Source organism: Pinus tabuliformis, chromosome 6 (assembly GCF_031772625.1).
Source record: "Pinus tabuliformis cultivar Carrire ecotype Pingquan chromosome 6, CPIR1, whole genome shotgun sequence".
Taxonomy (NCBI): domain Eukaryota; kingdom Viridiplantae; phylum Streptophyta; class Pinopsida; order Pinales; family Pinaceae; genus Pinus; species Pinus tabuliformis.
In genome coordinates this window covers 1,938,115,494-1,938,127,359 of record NC_142292.1, presented here as the reverse complement: position 1 = coordinate 1,938,127,359, position 11,866 = coordinate 1,938,115,494, and positions in this window count along the sequence as shown.

The following is an 11,866-nucleotide window of genomic DNA, read 5'->3' as shown; positions in this document are numbered from 1 at the left end:
AGGACATAATGTTTCCGTTGAAGGTGTGAAAATTGATCTAGCAAGGGTTCAAGAAATTTATACATTGTCCATCCAAAGGTCAAAAAATGACATTCAATCCTTCCTGAGTAAGATTAAATTTGTAAGGAGGTTCATTCCAAACTTCGCAGAGCTAGTAAAGTACATCACTTCCATTCTGAAGAAAGGATCAGAAATAAAATGGATAGATGCTTCAAGAAGTTCTTTTGAAGCCATCAAGCAAGCTATCATGGAAGGTCCCACTCTAACCAACCTAGATTACACTAAGGAGTTTTGTATCTTCTTTTTTTCCTCTTATGATACACTTGCAGCAGTTCTGTTGCAGAAAAATGATGAAGGCATAGAGCACCCCGTGGCCTTTTTCAACAAAACTCTAAGGGATGCTGAACTGAGGTATGACCTTATTGAAAAACAAGCTTATGCTCTCATAAAATATTTAAAGGCATTCAGAATTTATATTCTGCATTCCAAAGTGGTTGCATATGTACTTTCAGCCTTAGTAAAATATGTCTTAACTCATCCAGATATTTATGGAAAGAGAGCTAAATGGATTGAAAAATTCATAGAGTTTAACATAGAGGTGAAGCACACTAAACTTGTCAAGGGCCAGGGCTTGGCTAAACTTATGGCTGAAGAAAATTGTAGCTTGTTAGACATAAATTGCATGAGTCTAAATTCAGATGATGAGCAGATAGAGGGAGCAACAGAAGATAAAAATCAGAATCAGTCTCTGGCTGAAAATCTAGCCATTTGTGAATGGTATTCCAACATAGTTCATTTTTTGCAGAAGCTAAAAGTACCTCTAGGGCTTAGCTCAAGTCAAGCCTGGGCCATTAAACTCAGCTCAGCCAAATTCTGCATTAATAAAAATCTTCTTTATTGGAAAGACCCATCAAGGAATCCTCTTGAGATGTCTAGATTGTTAGGTTCCTATACCAATAGGTTTCATTTTTCATGATTGACTATGAAAGTGCCAAATATGTTCATCTTTTCATGCTGCAAAGGTTCCATATTTTGTAAACAAATGAAGAAAATTAAAAAAAAAAATGAAAAGAGGGTATGCCCTAAAAGATTAATCAAAGGGCAAGAGAAATGAATTGGTCAGAGAAAATAATAGAAATGAACCCCAAACCAAAAGACCAGGAAAGTGGCCGGTCAAAATGCCACTGCTATCTCGTTTGCAAGTTCACAATGTGCAAATATTGTTGCTTATCACACTTGATGGATGGCCCAACAGTTCAATTTGGACCATTCCATATTTAAATTTGTTGTTGTAGAATAGAGAAAGAATATCTGTCCAAACAGTTCAAGCTTGGCAGATAAGTAGATAGATAGAGAAAATAAGGAGCCCAACTGCTTAATTTGGGCCCTTGGAAGAGATAAGGGTAGACCTAGATAGGAGGGTAGTCAAAAGAAAAGATGAACTTCAGGGTTTGCAAGTTCAAATGCACCCAATCAAAATGAAGAAAAAATGCTAGGTGCATTAGGCTGGGTAGGTAGTTTGAGGTTGCAGAAAAAAGGTTGTGATCTTTTTGCCTTATCAAGAAAGGACTCATCTCATCAATGATACAAGGACCATGGCAGTTTTTTGGTTGCATAGCAATGGAAGCATGACTAATTTCCCCCTTCATTCCCCCAGAAATATTTTACTAACATTCCCTCAAGGACATTGGGATCTTCCCAATAGTCCTGTTTCACTTCTTTCTTTGAGAAATGCTCAGTTAAATTCTAAGTTTACTTTTTGAAAAGAAGCCACATTTCTTGTGTAAAAATCATCAATCCACACTCCTTTCATTTTCTTATGTCTAAGTTTTCACTTTATAAACTTAGCATTTGTCCTTACAGTTTCATCCCATAAAGTCGTATTAACATTAACTTTATTATTTAGCTCCCTCAATTATTTCCCCACCCCCATTATTACAAAAAATATATAAAAAACCAAAAAATCTAAATATCCCTACCCATTGGCAATCTTAGCCATATAATACAGTTTTCAGGAATTATTAAGTCCATTTAGGACTTTAATAAGAACACTTCCGCTTCTATAAACCTCAGGATTTATTTAACCTCACATTAAATAAATAACCACTCTAAAAAACCCTCCCACCATACCACACATTCAAACCTTGGTGCGCATATAAAACTTGGGGTTTGTTTGATATTTGGTCGAATTAATAACCATGCCTACCCGTATAACCACAAAACCCATAAACCCAAAGTTTCTTACCCCTGCCACATTATATAATATTAAGATATGGGTGGGTCCCCGCGCCATATCATACCATCACCTACCTTTCCCGTCAACCCTTCGATCCGTCCTTGCAAATCCGACGACTCACGCTGATATCGGAGCCGCCCCGCTGTACGAGGGTTAGCTCCCGACAAAAAGCGGTTTTTCCGCCGTACGCAGGGACATGTGGCCCGTTTCGATTGCATTGGGCCCACTCTGATAGAAACCATCCCCGTACCAAAAGCGGTTCGATGCAAACCACTTATCGCTTTTTCTCCCCGCCGCACACGTCATCCCCACGTCGGCTTCTGCGTCAGCACCCACGTTACTATATAGTCCGTCGTGGATGCCCCGTCACCCATCCACATCAGTTGCCACGTTACCTGCCATACCATGCTACAGGACAAGGTGACGTCATGCTGATGTCAGCACAAAAAGTGCCAAAAAGTCCGAAAAACCACAAATTTTCGTTAAAAACTCACGAAAGTAATGTTTTTGTTTATTTTTATGTGACCAATGGTGAAAGTCTCTGCATGAAAAATACGTCCAATCCGCCATTGATGTCCTAGTCTGCCACCCAGGCATATTCAACCTACAAACCCGACCTCCTCGGCTCTACTTGCAACTCCATTTCACAGCAAAGTCTCAAATAAATAGGTATTTACCCGGGAATGCCCATAAACCCTGTTTTTTCATAATTTCTCTGCAAAATATCACCAATACACCTAAATTCAATTCAAAGACATTTCGCAAATTCCTCTGCTCTGCCTCACTGTGTAACCATACTTACAAGCAAAACCTGCCAATTTCTGTGATTCTCTGAGAAATTGTCCATTAGAGCTCGAAATCCAACTCCTGTTCACCTGCAAAACCACTAAAAAACCTGCAAAATCCCTGCTATCTCCACTCCTTTAAAGCTTCCTTGTTGCAGATCCCTGCATACTCTCTATTCCCGTTGGGTTCTACTCAGCAGGGCCACCTTCGTACAGAACTCAAACTACAACTTCCCTGTCAAAAAATCCATTGTTAGGACTTTGTTTCCTGTTGAAATATAGACCAAATCCAACTATAATCACAGTCAATCATGGAGGCTCCAGTAGCCCTAAATATTGCACCACTAAATGCACCTCATAAGAGTTAGAGTGGCTACCTCTTGCCGACAGAGACTATCAAATTGATGATATGGAGGCAATCAAGCCTCACCTTCAGGCTTTTTGTGAACTAAGGAATAACTTCAGAAACAATGCTGACCTGTTTGGAATATGGGAATCTAACATGCCTATATATTACCTGCCCTCAGTGAATGTCTTCCCTGACCTCATCCATCAATGTTGTGCCAGTTATGAGCCTTCTCAAAGGGCAGTGATGGACCCTGCTGGAAATGTCCTCTTTTACATTACCCCTCAGTCCATAAATGAGATGCTGCAATTCAAGCCAACTCAGCCTTTGGTCCCCCTTTCCATGAGACAATTGCTGGATCAAGCCTCAAAGTTGCCCTCTAAATAAGTTGACCGAATTTCCAAGCTATTTATGCCACCAGAGTGTTACTCTAGATTCACAATCCCCTATCACCATGCTTGGTTTACTGAGGATGGAAAAATTTTCATAGACATGATTTCCTACATCCTGGGATTCAGAACAAGTGAAATTGTGGATGAGACTATCTTTGCTTTGATGTCCATGTTTACTCCAGGACAGCCCCCTGCTGTCAAGTATGACTATGCCACCTTCATAGCCAACAAGATTCATGAGCAGTTCATGAACTTAGAGAGGGAAAGGGTGTTCAAATACACTTCATATATATATCATTTGCTACTGTACTATCAGTCTGATAGTTTCCCGGTCTTCCTTAAAAAATTGGATGCTAGGGGGGAGCGAAGGTCTGTAATATTTTGGTCCTCAGTGTTCCATCATGTTAATTACTCCCCATACACATACTGTGAGTTCATTGACCTTTTTATCTATCCAACCACTTGCTTATTGTCAACAGATCCTCCTCCCAGGCTCACTGCTGAAATGCAGAGAATCCTACATCTCTCAAAAGGATACAGCATTGGTGACTGGTACTTCTACCAAAACCACACTGTAATCATGATTTATGGCTGTGAATTAGCCCCTTACAGGCTACCAAAATATGTCCCCATGAGACTCTTTTCCTTGGAGTACTATCGGCAATTCAACAGTGCAGACTTAACTCACTTCTATGGTGCTAGGAAAAAAGCACAACTCAGGATAAGACATCAACTGGGCCCTTTTATCTTTAATAAAAGGGAAGAAGCATGGAAAGATGCTGACACTATTCTGAGAGAGAAACTTAAGCTTAAACTAAGTTTCCAGTGGTCACCATATGACCCTGAACATTTCATAAGCTTTAGAAGAGTTAAAAACAAGCCCATAGGGTATCTACACCACAGAATCTTTGAAATTGAACAATATGCCAATCAACAAGAATGGGTAGAGGGAACACTAGTGGAAGAGCTTACTGAGGAAGAGATAATAGAAAAAGAAATCAAAGACCTTGAAAAATCAGTTGACCTGGAATCTTTTGGACAGGTGTTTTGCACATTGCCTCGACACCTTGGAGCAGGCACATCATCTGCCACAACTTCCAAACAGCCTACCCAGGAAAGTGCTCAACCAGCAGAGACATCTAAAGGAAAAGAGGTTTAGCATTCAGAGCAGCAGGTACATCATTCCGAGCAGCAAGAAACAATGGCAGACCGACCAGTTTCAACAGATGAACAAAGTCAAGGGCAAGACCCTTCAACACAAGAAAAGGTCACTGAGATTTCTATGTTACAGACTCCTCTTAATGAGGAAAGGGCTAAGAAAAGGGATAGACAAGAAGAGACACCCACAGGGGCATCTACAGATCAGCAAGGAGAAAAAAGACAAAGATTAAATCCTTATTCAGAAGAAGAATTTCCAGAGGGACCAACTGAACAACAAGTTCCCCCAAGCATGGAAACATCAGCTAGCTCCTTTCAGCCATAGCAAGAGAGACAACAAGGTGTGGAGGTTACATCCACCAGGAAACAGAGCAGATAAGGCACTGACATCAAAAAGGCATTCACTGATATCAAGGCCAGAAATGAGCCAGTAAGGTTCCAACTTTATAACCAACTGCTAAGAATGGCTCCCACTAATCAGCAAAGGCTAATGGCAGCCTATGACATCCAAGAAGGGAAAATGACCCTCAGTCATTTTAGACCTACAATGCAGCAACCACAACCAGCTGCTGACTATATCAGAACCAATCTGGAAGTTCTCTCCAAAGATATCCATCTAATGGACTAGATTGAATTACACAAACAAATCGGCGAAATGGTATATTCTACCTTGGCAAACAAAGCATTGTTGGCTCATAGATTGCAAAATTCATTGCACAATACTTCTACCCAACTAGAATTAGAAAAGGCCTCCTCAATGGCTAAGGATAATAGAATCAAATCCTTGGAGGAGATTATTATAGAGTTGGGACATGATCCCAAGGATCCTAAGGGCATTTAGGCCTTGATCAAAAAGAAAAAGGAAGACATAGCAGCCCTTAGAAGACAACTCAGGCTGCCACCTACAATTCATCCTCAAACCACAGAAGTAGCACAAAAAAAAGAAGAGGAGGATGTGGTTACTTTGCTTATGAGGTTGCATAAAAGACTGATAGAAACAGAGGGTGCCTTGGAGGCCTCATTACAAGGGAGACAGGGAGAGTTGGCCTCTCAACCAGCACAAACAGCTATAACTATTGAGACTGCACCTCCTACAGTCACCACAGCAGCCCCTCCTTCTGATCCAACATCAATAGTAGGTACCTCAACTTCAGCAACAGTTCCAGCAACAACTACAACAACAACAGAGCAAGAGGCCAGCCTGAGTATGGAGGAGATGATGAAAGAAATAAAGGCTCTGGAAGTACAGATGGTAGAATTGAAAGAGGCCAAAGAAAAGCTGGCCAAGATTGAGGTAAGATATGAAAAATCAAAGATGGATGTAGCAGAGAAGATAAGGGAAGTAAAAGCCTTGGAGAAAAGAATAAAGGAGCTGGAAAAGGAGCTTACCTCGATAAGACTCTAGCTGAAGTCAAGAAAATTTTGTGGGCCAAAATTGGCCAATCCATTACTAACCAATGGCAGTCAATTGAAACTATACATGAGCAAATGGAATTGATAGGCTTAGCTCAATTTGAAACTCAAAAGGCTAGAGCATCACTAGGGAATATGCCTGAGCAAGCCAATAGAATGATTCAATTTATTAACACTCATACCAAAGAGCAGTTGGTAGCAATAGGTATCAGGAACATGACAGATACCATCTTACTAGTGAAAAGGGTGCTGACCCTAAGGAATTTTGTGTAGACTCTGGAAAGAAAATGCCAAGAAATGCAGGTAGAGATAAATGATTTCAAAATCAAGTTTGCAGTATTGCAGAGCAAAGGGCTGCCCAGTTTATTAACCAATGTTGTGAGGCTACTATCACATGAGCAATATGCCCACAGAGTAAACAACTATGCCTCCAATCAAATTTCTGCATCTTCAAGCACCTCAGAAGAAACAGGGCCTCCATCTGGACAAAGTCTCTATGACAAACTAGAAAATCTGTTCTACATTGAACATGAGATAAACCACCTTTTCGAAGTCCAACCCAACTTTTATAGATACAATGAAGCTGATGAAACACTGATAAAGATACAAAGACATCCGTTTCCTACAGAGGATTCGTGGAAAGGAATGATGGAGATATTGCTCAGGTAACTTTGTTTCTATTTTTTCTTTTGTTCAGCTACAGGTCAACAATTACAGAGGCATGGTCCACCTGTCAGAGGGTGAAGAACAACAAAAAAGCAGAAAATAAATGGTGACTACAGCTCGTTGATGAAAACCGAGCATTGATGACAAGGCCAAGACAGTGGCACAACAACATAGCAACATCAAGACAGCAAACGCAGAGTAAATGCGCAGAAACCAACCGACTCACTCAGTCCAAAAGGTCAAATATCTCTGACAATCTGGACAGCCAGCACATTCACATTTACTACAACATTTATTTACCTCATTTACTTCTTCTCAAAGAGTTGGTAAAGGAAGTTATGACTTCAGAACTTATCTTCATGATATTTTGTAACTCCCTGTTTGTATATATACCTCCCCATAATATGTATTTGGGGTTGGTGATTTTCTTTCTAAATTGCGTTGTAAATTATCATACTATTTTAATACAAAAGCTGTTGAAGTTCACTGTTGATGACCGACTGGATGTGGATCTGATGTTCTGGGACCTGCTACAGAATTCCTGTGTCATTCTATGGATCAATAAGTTATTATAAATTGTGTCTTATGTTTTCTATGTTTGCAAATTCCATATGTGTTCCATAATCCTGCTAACAGAGAAGAAGAATAGCCCAAGACTTGCTTAAATGCACCCTGTGTTCAATCTCTGCTACTAACTATGTTTTCTTCAGAATTAGCCATAAATATGAATTCTTAGATGCTCATGTTTGCACTAATTCTTTCACTTTTAATATTACCCAGGAATTCTTCATTGCTCCTTGATAATATTCATGCACTTTCCCTCTGCCAGAATAATGAAAGATTCTTGATTGCATTTCATTCCCTGACTTCATTCCATCGATTTCCAGATTTGAAAATTGTTCCTAGACTGCCTATCTTGCTCTGTAGCATTACCACTTACCCAAGAAACACTTTTAGCAGTACATCAACATCGACTCCATTGCCCAATAGTATAGAATGTTTTGGACTTGCATCCTAGCTCTGCCTGAAATCGCCATCCAAAAAACTTAAAGCAAAACCCTGTGCATCATAACTAGCCTAAAATACTCCAAAAACAAAGTTAAATTATAAAGAGAGAGCCCTCTCTGGTTGTAGGTAGGCTAGAACCTGCATCTAAAAGATTGGTTAGTGGTTACCTCGGTCGTATTCCCTTCAGGAGGCAAGGAACAACCTGAGTGATAACATAGATAAAGAACAATCTATGGAAGTCATACACCAATTCCATTCTAGCATCTATGGAGTGCATCATTATTGGAAAACCACAACCCAAAAAATCCCGAGGGTTGAGTATTATTGGCCTACTCTATTCTTTGATGTGTTTTATTTTGTGAAATCTTGTGACAAGTGTCAAAGGTTTCCGAAAGACAGTAGGTAAAATCTTTGCCCTTGAAGCTAGTACATGTCAATGGTCCCTTCCAGTAGTGGGGCTTGGATTTTATAGGTGAGATCAACCCACATTCCAGAAACCAACACAAATGGATTTTGGTAACCACTGATTATTTCACCAAGTGGATTGAGGCTATGCCCACTAAGAATGCCAATCATCAAGCTGTCATAAAGTTCTTGAATGAGAATATTTTCACTAGATTTGGATGCCCAACCAAACTAGTCACAGATAATGCAGCAGCTCTCAAGGAAAAAGAATTGGTGGACTTGACTGAATTCATGGGAATTCAAATGGTGCATTACAACTCATATTATCCTCAAGGAAATGGCCTGGCAGAATCATCTAACAAGAGTTTGGTAAGGGTAATAAAAAAACTGTTAGAGGACAACAAAAAGAGCTAGGATTCCAAGTTGAAGTTTGTGCTATGGGATGACAGAGTTACCATCAAAAAGTCCATAGGGAATTCTCCATTTAAGCTGGTTTATGGCGCTGATGTTGTTTTCCCTATCCACCTGATTCTCCCTGTGGCTAAATTCTTGCAAGAAGAACAAGATGAAGAGAATGACATGGTAAGAAGAATGAATAATCTAGTTGAACTACAACAGATCAGAGAGTAGCTGGTTGAGAAGTCAAAGGTTCATCAAAAGAAAATCAAAGAAACCTTTGACAAGAAGGCAAAAGTGGACAATTTACAAGTTGGTGACTGGGTTCTTAAAAGGGATGCATTTAAGGAAAAGAAAGGTAATCATGGTAAGTTTGACTCCTTATGGACAAGTCCATTTGTCATCGCTCAAATTCAGTAGAACAATACATTTATTTTGCATAGTCTGGAAGGAGGAGATGTTTTTGGTAGCCCAATAAATGGGAAGTTCTTGAAACTTTATTTCATTTAAGGCTTTAAAGCCTTGGTATTGTAAATATGTTTTTTTTTTCCAGTTTTTATTTTTTGCAAGATAGATTCCATGCCCAATGAAATACTAGGAGGAAGATTTGATTTTTTTGTTATAGGAAAGGCATTGGTCTGAGATTCTTGAAACCTCATAGGGAGGATTTCATCCCCAGAAGGAGCTAGTGTTAGCCTTATCGACATGTGTCCCAAAATGCATCCAAAACACTCCACAAAGTCTTAATTTTTTTTTTAAAGATTGTTCAAAGAGCAAAACAGTCGCATGCCAAGAGCCCTTGGAAGGGTAGAAAAACATTGTCAGGAGGCTAAAACACAGAAAAAACAGTGAAAAACCATGAATCATAGGCTTAGATAGTGTAATGCACAACAGCCATTAGATTTGGCCAATCAATGGCCCAGATCTCAGCAGCAAATTGCAATCAGTGGGGACATACATCGTGTTATATGAAAGACCTCTAGCTTGGGTGATGTGCAATTGCGGTATGATCGCATAACTATATCGCAGTGGAGCAGCACCAAGGGGTGAAGCCTTTACACCTTCATATGTGCGATGCCATGATGTGGACCTGACGGTATTCTAAATATGATTTGATAATATTTGAGGTCCGTAGAAAGTCCAATTTCAATGCATTTTTATGTATTTTCATTATATAACGAAATACAAAGGGAGCCTTGGGCAGCGACATTGCGAAAGGTCCCAGACTCGAAAGGGTTTGGTTATGAAATATATAATATTTTAGGTCCATAAGGAAGCCGATTTTCAATGCATTTTTAATGTATTTCGTTATTTAACGAAATACAAAGGGAACATTGGAGCAACATCAATGTGACATTACAGACCCGAAAGGGTTTCTTGAAGCGGTTGACCACCATTTCAAGTCTGATAAAGTAGGATTTTCACATTTTAATCTATTTTCCAATATAAAGGGAAAATCACAAAACCGGCAGGATTTTAGGAGAGCCAAAGGCAATAAGTGGTTTAGGCCGAGCTCCGCCCGATGCCATACAGTGGCTGCCATGTGTCCAGGTTGAGGAGAGATAAAACCACCCTCATCGAGGTAGTTAACTCCAGTACAAAAGAGCCACTCGAAATGGATCATAACCATTAGATCTAGAACTCCCAGATCAACAATGGAGATGTGATATCACTACAAAGGCAGACCCAATAGGAAAATGGACCAGATTTGAGGATATTTGAAGTCTGTCGTGAGCCAGTTTTAATATATTTCCAATGTTTTGATATATTTCTAAAAAAACAAAGGGACAGGCTATTTGCAATAGGCGACAACAATTGGGAACGGACCCGATAGCTCTGTTTGGGCTCGGTTCTTATTTTTAACAGTCAAACATGTGAACTGAAAAAAAAAATCATTATAAATGTTTAAAAGGAAAATAGAAGCCTGATAGCCCTTCCATGACAATGCAGCTTGCCTGAAATAGAAACAATCGTGGAGCAGATAGCACAGCTCGGTCGAAACAGAATCAATCATGCAGTAGACAACGCAACCCATCCAAACAAACAAATTATCAAGGGGCATCTCTGGCATGAGAGAGCTCCCAAATAGTGCATCAAACTACTTGAGTGTGGTTACTCTTTTGTTAGAAGAAGGAACTCTGAGCCATGCTTGCCTAGTCAGGGCATCAAAGTTTTTGAAGAGACACAGGGATAGATTAAGACCTCTCGAGCCTCAAAAGGCTCAAGAGCATTGTAAAGAGCTATAAATATCTGAAAGCAAAATGTAATAAGGGTTCAACTTTTAGAGACTGTGGAGACTCTACTCCTCTAGCTTCTCATCTTCATTTGACCAATATAAGCTTCTTTTGTTGTTACATGTACAATTCTCATTTTCTCTTCTTTTCTATGCTTGCACTTGAATAGGTTATTCATGTTTCTGTTGTGTCTAATGCCAGATAATTGTCATCTTATCTTTGCATTGATAAATTAGATTTGCAAGTTCCATTTACTTCCTGTAACTGGCCATTCATATATTTTTATGTATGCATCTGCTAGTACAGTCAATATTCTCCATCTATCCATTGAATCTATAAACTATTGAGAATTAGTGGTCTAAAGCCTTGTATTGTTGAGGGTGTTCATGCATGTCTTGAGTGGGACAAGAGCTGAAATGGTTATCTGACTTGATCCAAACCATCATCCATTCCAATAGTTCAGAGAACAATATTGAAGATTATATGTTACCAAGCATCTCTGATCTGCAACCTAGGTGAGTTTCCTGGAGTGATAATAGTTCCTATTAGTGTCAGTATTTTGCATCCTGCCATCAGTGATAAAAACATCCTCTTTTCATATCATTTTAAGGGTCCCACCTAGAAACGTTTTATCATTCCACTAGGTCATGCAAAAAATTAGTCATTGATGGTAGTCCTAGTCCAAAAACATCACTCTTCCCTAAATGTGATTACTTGCTGGCATAGTTTCATATCTTGTTGACTATACATTATCCATAAAGTTATTTTTATCATGCCATTTGTATCAGTCATGAGGCCATTATGTCATCTTGAAATCCAGTCCTTCA